Below are 13646 nucleotides of genomic sequence, written 5' to 3'. Positions count from 1 at the left end.
AAATCCTAATCCAATACACCCCCTTTATTCTACACTTCACTTTTGATTGATCACATAGTAAAGTATATAAGTGCATAAGTTAGCATGACCGTTTATTTATGGGAAGTGATAACAAATACACTAAACTATTTAAAAAAAAATTAAAAACATATGTTAGCACGACTTTTATTTATTTATTTCTCTCTAATGATATGTTGGGTGTTTAAAAATTATTTTCCCTTTTTTATTACAATCTTGGCTATGAATAAAAATTATTTGCACATCGTTGTCGATACACACGTGACTTCACCCAATACACACACAACACCACAATATTCACATGATGGAATAGATCCTTCCAAAAAAAAATTATCCTATGTCTCTCAATTATTATCAATCTTACAATTGAATTGAAAAATATGGTATTGGTTTTTAATATAAAAAATGAGTAAAAACGTTCAATGGTAAGATTGATAACAATTGAGAGACATAAAAGAAAAACAATTGAAAGGATATGTTCCCCCACATAATAATTTTCACTCACACAAATATGGTGTGTTGGAGAAGGAAATAAATCTCTAGTTTCTCGGGGCTACATCCATGATCCTCTAATATCCTCCATGTTGAGTTCCATGTTATTCAACATGGACTATTGTTGGCCAAGCAGCAAAATTACCATTATAAAACTTATTTCGCATATTCTTTTCATTGTGTTGATATTCTCCAAATTCCAACTCTAAGGTTTCACAAATATGTCACTTTGATTCACGACATCAAATACCTTATTCATTAAGATTGACTTTCTAGCTAAGCTAAGAGCTTCTTCTAACATTGATCCCTTAGAGCTGGTATCACAAACTCCCTTATTCATTAAGATTCACGACATCACTCCCTTTCAACTGGTATCACAAACCTTCTCTCCACAGACTCTATGGGAACATGGTTCCTTAGAGCTTAATTGTTTCCTTCTTCTTTTTTTCCGTTCTTTTTAGCTTCCTAACCAAACAAAAAAATATGGTGCATCAGATTTATTTGATTCGGATTTGAAAATATTTTTTTGAAAAAATAATTCAAATAAAACCGATGAAGAATATGATGATTAGGTTGTGAATAAATTTCTTGTGTATGATTCTCTAGACCCGATATTAAGAAAGAGGGATAAACCGATAAAAGAATAAGTTATGAAATGTGTGGTGGCTTTTAGGGTACACAAATTGTTAAATTTGTGTACCCATGCACAAGTCCATTATCTACTATAGGTTTATGAGTTCAAAAATTCAATGGATATGATTTGCAACAAGAACATAAGATATAATATAGATTTGTTGGTTATGAAATATCAATTAACACTATATATATCTTAGAATTATAAATAATTAAATTAGAATAAAATGTTATATTTAATAATGAAGAATGAGTGATTTTTTGTTGTTGTTAATAAAACTGAATAATTTGTCATTTCCTTTTCCTCAAAAAAAAAAGTGTCATTTCCTTAACATATAGTAAAAAAATCAATACGTTAATAACTTATATCTTTAGTTTAGAATTTCCTCAAAAACATCCTCCGTCTTATTTTATAATGAAAAAATTGTTATATCCTTAGTATATTTTGGTATTATAATGCAAATTAGTTTAGAAAATAATTGTTACCGTATGGATGCTCACGGCTGCCTAAAAAAACTTTCGAAAAGAAAAATTACTATATGCATTTTTTTTGGTAACTAGAAAAAAATTACTATATGCATACTTTTTTTCTTTTCAAAAAAAAAAGTACTAGTAATATTTTTTTTTGAAATAAATCACTAATAAATTTTTGATAAACTAATATGTATAATAATAAATAACAAAATATGTTTAAGGATATAATATGTTTTTTTTCTTTTGTAAAAATGTACACTCTAGCATATGGTGGTTTTTATTTTATTTTATTTTTTTGGCTTTTGTACCGGTTTCCGACCCATCAAAGGTGGACGACTAATCCGGTTCATGCGTAGAGGCATGCGCACTGGCCAAGCGTTGTTCCCCTTGGGAATCGAACCCTGTATTCCCCGGATACGTCCTTGGTAGGAGCTCCTTTGGTGGTTTTTATTTTAACTCCACTACTAAAAAAACAAAAATTAGTGAGGGAAATTTAGTGACGGAAAACATGAAATCCCTCTCAAATTCCGTCACTAAATTTTGCGACCAAAGAATTTGTGAGGGATTTTATTTTTTCCGTCACTAATTTTCCTCTCTAATTTTGCTTTTTCTAGTAGTGAGCTCAAAGAGTTGAGCTAATGATAAAAAAATCCTTTAAAAGACATCCTTTATAAAAAAAAGTTAATATAACAGTTATTCACGACATCTTTATAACAAAAATTTCAACTATTACCGTGAAAAAAATATTCATTAATTCTTTATAGTTAAATAAATAATTTTATTTGTAAAATAATAATAAAACATTTTATTATATTTTTAAAATATCACTTTTCTTTTATAATCTAGTTATTTGTAATGTTACATTGTGTTTATTGATGTTTCATAACCATCAAAGATATATCATATCTTATATTCTCTTGCAAATTTCTATCCATTAAATTGTAAATCCACAAATGAATGGTTACAAATGGACTTGTGTATAGTTACACAAATTTAACCATTTGTGTACCTTAAAAGTCACCGAAATGTGTGGTGTAATTCTTCTCTTTGTATGATTCTCTAGTCCCTCTTCATTTTTCTTGTGATTAATATTTTCTTCGTTTAAAATAATCTAATGGTGAAAAATAACATATAGAGAAATTGAAAATTGCAAATTCGAAATCGCCCCTCTACATATTGTGTATTGAATATCGAGAAAAATATATTTATTTTAAAATTAGGACAAAAAATGATAAAGAAAAGAAAATAATTTTTTTTTACATATTATTGCTTATATTTGAGACCAAACAACCGGTTGCTAGCTAGTTTTCATTTGATATTAGTTTTGGCCTCTTCCTTACTTCCAAATTAATTAGAGGGCCTCTTTTTTAAGTAAATAGCCAATTGAGCTAAGGGGTATTACGCCAATCTTATCTGAGCCAAGGGCGTGATGTAGTAGTAGCTGCTAACTTGCCTGCCAAACCCATTGCAAGACACTACCAAAAAAAAAAAACCCATTGCAAGAAGAGAGAATTCTCTTTGCCTAACAAAATTGATTGCCGGTGAATTCCATGCTGGAATTAGATTTTCAATTAATCAGCTTAATCCACAACTTCCTTTCCTGAATTTCTAATGTGATCCTCCTATGTAGACGTGTATGAATGGGTAACTCATTCATATCTTTTGCGGGGAAAAAACATGTAAGTGCATATGTGAATGATAAAAGTCTGGTCACACTTATTTCTCAAATAGATGATCATGTGAAATTCTGCTTCTAAAAGCCTACCAATGGATTGATTGTGTGCACTTGACCTAAGTTTCACATGTGATATAGTTATTCACATAAAAAAAAGAGAGATATTTTTATTCACATAAAAAAAAACAATCATTCAATTTTTTTAGAACATAAAAATACCAAAGAACAATTATGATGTATTTTCATGCTTTTAAAAAAAAAACATTATAAGTTTCATACTACAAATTTATATATATCTAGAACCTCTTTAACCAATTTTTATTTGTATTTAAGATCGTATGAAGTGCACTATAGTCACTCATCTGAATATGAATCCTTTGAAACAAACCTGCTTCATCTTTAATGTCTTCTCTTGGAAAAAAGACAAATGATAAGTTGTCATCACTTCTAAGATGACTTGAAATTGGCCAACACATTCAATACGCCTCTCAATTACACTGAAAACGTGTGAACTGGAAATTTGTCTCACTCCCATTCGGATTTACAATGTTTATGTAGGAGTAAATAGCCATAAAAAAACCCGTCAAATTGTAAACTCTTACAAGACAAAAAAAAACCTAAAATTATTACAAGACAAAAAAAAACCTAAAATTATTAAACGTGTGTAAATTCACCGCTTCGATAGTTTTATCTTTATGTGGCATGTCACGTGGCCTGAAACATTATGCTACTCGTTATTTTTTTTTGAACAATCTACTCGTATTTTTTATTTTAAAGAATATTTTTTTCCCTAGATTTGTTTTCCCAACAATAACATTCGTTCCCACCTCATAACCCCCCAATTTCACACTTGTGTGCAAAGTGTTCATTAAAATTAACAATAAATAGACAAATTGGTTCCTAAATCCTTAAAATCTTTTTTTCATTATCACTTTGAACCTTCGGTCCTTTTCACCCACAAACCATCATTTGAACCTTCGGCCCTTTTCACCCACAAACCATCATAGATGTGCAACCAATACCTACCAAGATTAAACATTGAATCAACATCTTTTTCATTGATTTGTACTCTATTCATGCAAGTAAGTGAATTTTCATGAATTTCTTCATTGAAGAGTTTCTATTTATTGTTTGTTCGTTTTTTCGTTTTGTTCTGATATGTGTGTAACGTATAGGGTAGACATGAATTTAGATTAAAGCATGTATTATTTACGTAAGGTAACGTGATTTAAGTTTACGTATTAAGTAGTAAGGTAGCGTAATTTAAATTTGCGTAGCACACGCATGTGTAGCGTAATTTAAGTTTACGTAGCACATATGTGAATTTAATTTACGTATATATAACTAATGTGCATGAACGCGTAAACGCAATTTATACATGTACACATAAACTAAGTAAACCGAGTTTACTTATATATATAACTAATGTGTGTGAACGTGTGAACTCAATTTATACATGTACACGTAAACTTAGTTTACTTAACTTATGTAAACTCAATTTACATAAACCAAGTAAACTGAGTTTACATATATATAACCAATGTGCGTGAACGTGTGAACTCAATTAAAGGATATATTGATATTTTTTGGGTGTAACTTGGATTTTTTTGGGTTGTGAGTAGTATTTGTGTAGTATTTATACAGAACCTTTATCAAATGTCACATAGTTCGATTCCGGTAAGCATTTATAATCCAGTTATTATTATTATTACTAGCGTTTAGACGGGCACTTTGTGTCTGTCTATCTGCTCTTTCTTGTTGCGCTAATGGTATAAATTACAAGCAATAGTTTTTATGAAATTTTGATTAAAATTAATTTGATTTTGATTAAAATTATATGTACAAATAATAGATATTTTGCATTTTCATATCGTAATAAACTAAACTTTTTTTTGAAGGACGTAACAAAGGAACCTTATCTTTTTAAATGATGCAACCAATATAACAAATATAATATATTTCAAGTAAATGTAACAAATATAATATAAATTCTTATCTTTTTAATGACACCAACGAAATAGCATTCTTATGGTCAAATTTGCTTAAGTGTATAATTAAAATAAGAAAAAGTCGGTCCAAAACGGTCTACTTTCTTTTATATTGTATAAATTATTATTATTATTATTATTATTATTATTATTATTATTATTATTATTATTATTATTATTATTATTATTATTATTATTATTATTATTACAACAGTATGAATAACAATTTGGATGCTTTTCTTGAAGGTGAGAAAAAACACAAGAAGGGGGGTTGAATTGTGTTTTGAAAAATTCTTCGTTTCTCTAAACAACTGAATACACTGATCAGAAGCTAAGTGAGACAGCTTCTGAAGTGATGATCAGAATCTAAATGCAGCGGAATAAAACAGAGAGAGAGAAGAAGAACGACACAAAGCAATTATACTGGTTCCTTCCACAATCCGGAAGTAGTCCAGTCCCCCTTGCACTTCCAAGGAGATTTCACTATGAGTAATATCTGATTACAAATGCTCAAGCACACAAGCAAGAGACTTCCAATGCTCAAGCACACAAGCAAGAGACTTCCAATGCTCAAGCACACAAGCAAGAGACTTCCTTTGCTCAAGAACACAATCAAGAGACTTCCTGCTCAAGCACAACTGCAAGAGACTTCCTAACTAAACAAAATTACACAGAAAATTGTTTAAGGTTGAACACTTGATATACAATCAGAGGTGCTCGCAATACAAATCAGATACAGACTCAATGGACTTAAGAATTTCTAAGATATGACTTTGAGACACAGAAATTCTAAGTGAATGCAGAACAATTTCAGCAGAGGTTTGGTACTTGTGAAAATCTTGTGAGTCTTTCGTTCAGCGTTCTTGCATTACCAAATCTCTAGGTCTTCACTCCTTTATATAGAGGTGTGAAAGAGACGTTGTGAAATTGCCAGCACACCAAAGAGTCGTTGTTGAAGCTTGATCTTTCACCAATGATCTTTTGCCTGATTTGGTTGTTGTCCTATGAAGAACAAATTTGAAATCCATTCCTTATCCAAAGGAACATCTATGCAGGCGAGACCGTATTCTGGAGCTGTTTTCTTGTCTTGAAGTGCAGACACAAAACAGAGTAGTGGAGAACGTGGTTGTACAATTCGTACAAAGTACAATGTCAACGCTTTCGTCCAAATTGCAAACACACACCTTCAAACACCTTTGAAATGACCGTTGCAAGCTCCACTAATCCTTTGTTTGTGTTTTCGAATCCAATAGACAGCTTTTGCATTGATGATTCTTCAATTCTTGATTCTTTGCAAATCCAGTTGATATTCAGCTTCTGGTGAAATGACTTCTGATGAGGCAGCTTCTGATGATGCAGCTTCTGATGATGCAGCTTCTGATGAGATGACTTCTGCAGCTTCTGATGATGCAGCTTCTGATGATGTGACTTCTGGACCTCTTGTCTTCAGGAGCACTATTCTTCAGGAGCAGCTTACTTCAGGAGCGCTATTTCTTCAGGAGCAGCTTGACTTCAGGAGCGCTTTTTCTTCAGGAGCAACTTGACTTCAGGAGCGCTTTTTCTTCAGGAGCAAGTTGCCTTCAGGAGCGTCCAAGCTTCAAATTTTTGTTGTTTCCATAGCTCTTTATTTGCTCATTCAGAACCAATGATGATGTAACTTTATACTTATGGTCCTGTACACTTGAACAAATATTAGCTAATCCAATTTACAATTTTTAATACCTTGTTATCATCAAAACTCTTTAAGGTTTATTGTTAAACACATTTTGTTCCAACAATCTCCCCATTTTTGATGATGACAAACAAAAGTATTTAAAATTGATCAATTGTTGTTAATCTAATTAACAAGTTGACTTTGGGGTTCTGAGGTTTGTAAGCTCAACTCCCCCTGAGTCTGATAGTCTTTAAGGTGAGGTTTGTAAGCTCCCCCTAAGTTCTATCCAGGTTAATTAAATTCATTTTGCGCAATAATTATTATCAGAGCTTAAAAGCAAAATTGAATCATTGAAAGAATTTACTTATAGATAAGAAGAATGGTTCAATTAACTTTACTTGAATTTTGATACTCCTTCGTTCATTCATAGCTTATACCAATAAGGTAAAAAGATAGAAGTTTTTCAAAAATTTCAAATGCCATTAATGGGGCTCAGAGCCTTTAAATACTTGTCACATATACTCCCCCTTTTGTCATTATCAAAAAAAATTAGAATAAATTTAAGCATAAAAGACAAAAAGATATGAGAAAAAAACTCAAACAGGAGAGAGTATAAAAGAAAATGAACTAAATAAGTCAGAGCAAAAATCATGTATATTCAATTGTCAGAAGCAGCTAAACAGTCAGAATCAGTAAGCATTCAGAAGCAAAAAAAAATAAGACAAGATGATTTCAGAAGCAAGGACTAAGAAAATAAAACAAACAACAAACAAAGAAAAACACAAGGGTGTGCAACTAAGGGTTGGTTTGTTGTTGTTTCTTCATCTCTTCCATTTCTTCAATCTTCTTCTTCAACAATTCTTCAAGTTGTTGTTGCCTCTGAAGAAGAGCTTGTTCCCTTTCTCTAGCTTCTTGCTGCTGCTGTGCCATCTGTTTCTTCAGAAGCTTACACAGCCTTGCTTCTCTGGTCAAGTAATCCGTTTCAAAGAAGAAAGGCTGGTTTGCCAAGAGCAGTGTAGAACTTCTTACTCTAAGACTCTGATTCAGATTTTCCATTAGCCTTCTGACTGAAGCTTGCTTGACTCTGATGCATTTAGCCTTGATTTCTTCAATAACCTCAGCTGCCCGGTTCTGAAGAGATACCCAGGAGTCTTCATATGCACCTGTGAGATCAATCGTCCTTCTTTGATCCACCAGATTGTGCATCTGACTCAAGATTGTCAGAAGCTCAGAATTGATATATCCAGATTCCAGGATGTTTGTGGGTGGATGTTCAAGGATTTCAAGATCAGAATCACTGATTTCTAAGTCTTGAATAGGGTTAGGAACTGGAATGGTAAGGTGTGTTTGTGTGTTAGAAGATGAGGGCTGGTCAGAATCAATGTGTGTGGTGGAGGTTGAGGCTTGAACATTGACTAGAGAGATGTCAACATCCATGGGAGTTGGTTCAGGAGAGTGTTCAGGTAAAGGTTGAAATTCAGTTTCAGATGGTGGTTGTTGTGGTGAAGTTGTTGTTTGAGTGTTGAGTTGGGGGTCAGTGATGGCTATTGGTGATTGTGGGGGTGTTGTGGGTTTTTGTGGTTCAGGTGTTTGTTGATGAGGGTTTTCTGAAACAACTTTTTCAGAAGCAGCTGCTTCTGGAGTTGTTTCAGAGGCTTTTTCTGAGGCTTTGTCTATGGGTAACTCACCTGAGTAGTGGAGAGCAAGATTGTCTAAGACAGAAGTGTCTTCTATTGGTTCAGGTGCTGATGGTGAAGAGGGTGAAGTGGGGATAGAGGTGACTGGAATCTGGATTACCTGATCTGCAGGGCCAGCTTCAGAAGTGATAGTACTAGGTGCTTTCAGAACCGCTTCTGAAGCTTTAACAGCCACTTCCTTGACTTCTTCAGACTTCTTCTTGAAAAATTCATCACAATTCTCCAGACCTGAAGCCTTGAGCCTTTGATCCCTCTCCAAATTGTATTGAGCTTCTTTCCTTTTTAATTCAGCTAGCATCTGAACAGCTTGCCCATCAGCTTCTTTCTCCATATCAGAAGTTACTTCAACCATTGGAGTGAAGATTAGTTCAGATGCCTTCTTCTTGTGCTCATTTGCCTTTATCCCATCAAGAGCTTTATTCAGATGCTCTTCTGTGATGACTGACTCTGATCTGTCCTTGCTTCTTTTTATGGGAATAGAAGCAGCCCTAATTTTCTTCTTCTCCATTCTATCTGCTAACTTATCAGCAGCGTATTCCTTAGCCATCCTTTCCATGACTGGAGTTACTTCAAACATAGAGTTTTTCAACTCAAGAGGAGCTTTCTTCTTCTTCAACTTGGGATCAGCTTCTTCTTTCTCTAACTCGTCCAGAGCTTCATCCAACTTCTCTTTATGGTAGACAGTTTCAGTCTTTCCTCTCTTTCTCTTAACAACTTTCAGTTGCTTGACCTTATCAGCAGCAGCTCCAAGAGCATTTTTAACTTTCTTCACTTTAACAGGAGCAGCTTCATCCTGAGTGCTTGCATCTTCCTCCAAGATGTACTCAGCTACTAAATTGGCTAAGATTTCAGGGTTGCTTTCTTTAAAGATGGGAGGAAAGTCCCTGATTATCTCAGTCTCAGCAGTTGTCATCTCTAACCACTTCTCATCTTTAGGGGCTTCTTTGAAGAACTTCATAGAGTGTAAGCTCCTGCTACTGATAGTCCTTTCAGCAGTAGAGACTTTGAAACATTTATCAGAAGCACTCCTTGTCCTTTTTAAGAACTCCAGCACCCTTCCTTGATGAAAGATTTCAGACAGCAATCTTCCATAGGGTACTTGTTTTCTTTCTCTTGTAATGCTTTCGTTTATGGCCCAGCAGAGATGATCCATTACATATCTTGGGAAGTTTATCTTTTCCAAAATAGCCATGAAGTAGATTGCTAGCTTCTGTTGATTGTTGGGTTGGTCAGATCCTCCTGCTCTTTGAAAGAAGCAATCATTACTGAACTTCACCAACATCCTGTTGTGAATCTCCATTTCAGAAGGCTTTGCATCCTTCTTCCCACCCAAAAGAGTGTTGTAGTAACCTTGTAGCAGGACATCTTCCTTCCTGACTATTTCTTGGAATCTTCCCTCAGCATGCCTTCTACAAGCTTTAGCTATAACTTCCTCAGTGATGGTTATAGGAATGCCCATCACTTCAGACCTTATTTCTAAGCTGTCAAATGATGTAGGATTCATATCCATGACCATTTTCCCTTTCTTTGACCCAGCTTGTTTGCTTACAACTTTTGCAGGCTTTTCATTGTACACTTCAGCTTTTAACCAAAAGTCCTTGACCAAATTCACATATGTTGGCCCATTTAGCATTCTGAAATACTCAGACAGCTCCTGTGTTTCTATTAAACCTTCCATGTTTACTTCGTACTTCTTGAGTGAAGTAAAATCCACTGGTGACTCTATTTGGACTATCAAGGATTCCCATGGAATATCCATAGTCTTTTCTTTGTAGATGGACCCAGATTCTGATACGCTTTGCTTGTTTGATGTAGATTCTGAAACTTTTGAGCTTGATGATGCCATTTGATGATTGACGAAGATTTGAAGAAGATGAAGATTTTTAGGGTTCTAAGGTTGAGAGAATGCGCTTACTTCGCAAGAGGTTTGAGAGCAAATGTGTTTGTTGTGAGTGAGTAGTGTGTGAATTGACAAAGTGTTAAAAGTAAAACGATTGCAATTCAAAAGAGACAAACAAACAAAACATTAATGACAAAATTGGGGGCGCGTGAAAAGTACTTTCAAAGCTTTTTAAATCATCATTGCCCTTTTAGTTATACACCAACACATACAGGCCACGTAAGAAGTTCACAGAGTAACTACCAAGTTAGTGGGCCAGAAGTTATTTTTTTTTTTTTTTTTTTTAAAAGGTAACTTCCAACGTTTCCACTAATTCAACTATTCAGAAGCAATAAATCCAGCTTCTGGACTTCAGATGCTGACGTCATCATCAGAAGCGAGTTTTCCTCAGAACCTCAATAAAGAGCTTCTGATGGACTACTGCTTCTGAACTAACTTCAGAACCTAAAATCCTATTCAGGAGCAAGCAAGCATTTAATCAGATACAAAGTGCATGTTCAAATTTTTCTTTATAAAATCAAATCTTTCAACAGTTAAAGGCTTAGTAAATATATCAGCCCATTGATTTTCAGTATCAATGAATTGTATATCTAAAATTCCTTTTTGAACATAATCTCTGATAAAATGGTGTTTGATTTCAATGTGCTTCGCTCTTGAATGCAAAATTGGATTTTTAGACGAACAAATAGCAGCAGTATTATCACAATAAATGGGAATACTGTTAGCAGTTATCTGATAATCTTCCAACTGATGTTTCATCCAAAGTAGTTGTGTACAACAACTTGCAGCTGAAATGTATTCTGCTTCTGCTGTAGACATAGCAATAGTTGTTTGTCTTTTGCTAGCCCAGGATATAAGATTATCGCCCAGAAATTGACAATTGCCACTGGTTGACTTTCTTTCAATCCTATCACCAGCATAATCAGCATCACAGAATCCAATTAGCTTATAATCTAAGGATTTCCTATAAAGGAGTCCAAGATTGGTTGTTCCTTTCAAATACCTGAAGATTCTCTTGACAGCAGTCATATGAGATTCTCTAGGATCTGATTGGAATCTTGCACACAAGCATACACTGAATAAAATATCTGGCCTAGATGCAGTGAGGTATAACAAAGAACCAATCATACCTCTATACAGCTTCTGATCTACTTTAGTTCCTTCATCTTCTTTGCTCAGGTTGCACGTAGGATGCATTGGAGTGTTCATCACTTTACAATCTTCAAGTTTGAACTTCTTCAGAAGCTCCTTTGTGTACTTTGATTGATGAACATAGACTCCATCTTTGCATTGATTGATTTGAATGCCAAGGAAGAACTTCAGCTCTCCCATCATGCTCATTTCAAATTCATCCTGCATTAACTCAGAAAATTCCTTGCAAAGAGATGCATTAGTAGAACCAAATATTATATCATCAACATATATTTGCACAACAAGAATATCTTTCCCAAGGGTCCTTCTGAAGAGTGTAGTGTCAACCTGTCCTCTCTTAAAATCATTTTTGATTAAGAAATTACTTAGTCTATCATACCAAGCTCTGGGAGCTTGTTTCAAGCCATATAGTGATTTCTTCAATTTAAAAACATGGTCAGGATATTTAATATCCTCAAATCCAGGAGGTTGCTTAACATACACTTCTTCTTCTATGACACCATTGAGAAATGCACTCTTGACATCCATCTGAAATAATATTATGCCATGATTAACTGCATAGGAAAGAAGTAACCTGATTGCTTCCAATCTTGCAACTGGAGCAAACGTTTCAGTGTAATCAATGCCTTCTTGTTGACTATACCCTTGTGCAACAAGTCTGGCTTTGTTTCTTGTTACTTCACCTTGCTCATTCAGCTTGTTTCTGAATACCCATTTTGTTCCAATAATGTTCTTGTGCTGAGGTTTGGGTACCAGATCCCACACATCATTTCTTTGAAATTGATTCAACTCTTCTTGCATAGCTAGGATCCATCCATCATCTGAAAGTGCTTCATCAACTGTTGTAGGTTCAATCATTGAGATTAGTCCAATCATTGACTCTTCTTGTCTGAAATGTGATCTTGTTCTTCTTGGACTATCTTTGTTTCCAATGATTAGCTCCTCAGGATGTGAAGACTTGTGTTTGAATGTGTTTCTGGGAGGATCTTCTTGATGTGAGCCATCTTGTGCTTCATCAGAAGCAGTTTCATCTTGCGCTTCTGATGTGGGTTCAGCTTCTGGACTATCTTCAGACTCAGCTATCTGATCAGGTTCTGGAGTAGCTTCAGGAACCTGTATCTCTGCAAAACTTTCACCCTGCTTTGAAGTTTTATCTTCAAGCTCCTTGTCATCAAATTTAACGTGCATAGATTCTTCAACACAGAGTGTTTCTGAATTATACACTCTGTATGCCTTTGACCTTTCAGAGTAACCTAAAAAGATTCCTCTTTGGGCCTTGGCATCAAATTTCTTTAGGTAGAGCTTGTTGTTCAGAATGTAACAAGTACATCCAAATTGATGAAAGTAAGAGATATTGGGTTTTCTTCCTTTAAAGAGTTCATATGCTGTTTTCTCCAAAATAGGTCTAATATAGATCCTGTTTTGAACATAGCATGCTGTATTCACTGCTTCTGCCCAAAAATGTTTTGGTAAATTGTTTTCATGAATCATGGTTCTGGCCATTTCTTGTAAAGTTCTATTCTTTCTCTCTACAACTCCATTTTGTTGTGGTGTTCTAGGAGAAGAGAATTCATGGAAAATTCCATGTTTTTCACAAAAAGCTTCAAATGGCTCATTTTCAAATTCTCCACCATGATCACTTCTGACTTTCAAAATTTTTGATTCTTTTTCAGATTGAATTTGAGTGCAGAAGCTACTGAATACATCACACGCAACATCTTTACTCTTTATGAATTTCACCCAAGTCCATCTGCTGTAATCATCAACAATGACTAATCCATATCTACTTCCATATAAGGATGCAGTACTTACTGGTCCAAATAAATCAATATGGAGTAATTCTAAAGGTCTTGAGGTTGAAACAAAATCTTTTGTTTTAAAAGATGATTTCACAATTTTCCCTCTCTGACATGCACCACAGAGTGCATCTGAATGATAGTCAATGTCTGGTAGCCCTTTCACC

The sequence above is a fragment of the Medicago sativa genome, chromosome 8 (genome assembly GCF_051527215.1).
Source record: "Medicago sativa cultivar Bolivia chromosome 8, Bolivia_mono, whole genome shotgun sequence".
In the NCBI taxonomy this organism is placed as follows: Eukaryota; Viridiplantae; Streptophyta; class Magnoliopsida; order Fabales; family Fabaceae; genus Medicago; species Medicago sativa.
The sequence above is the reverse complement of the archived record's forward strand: the minus strand, read 5'-3'. Positions refer to the sequence as shown.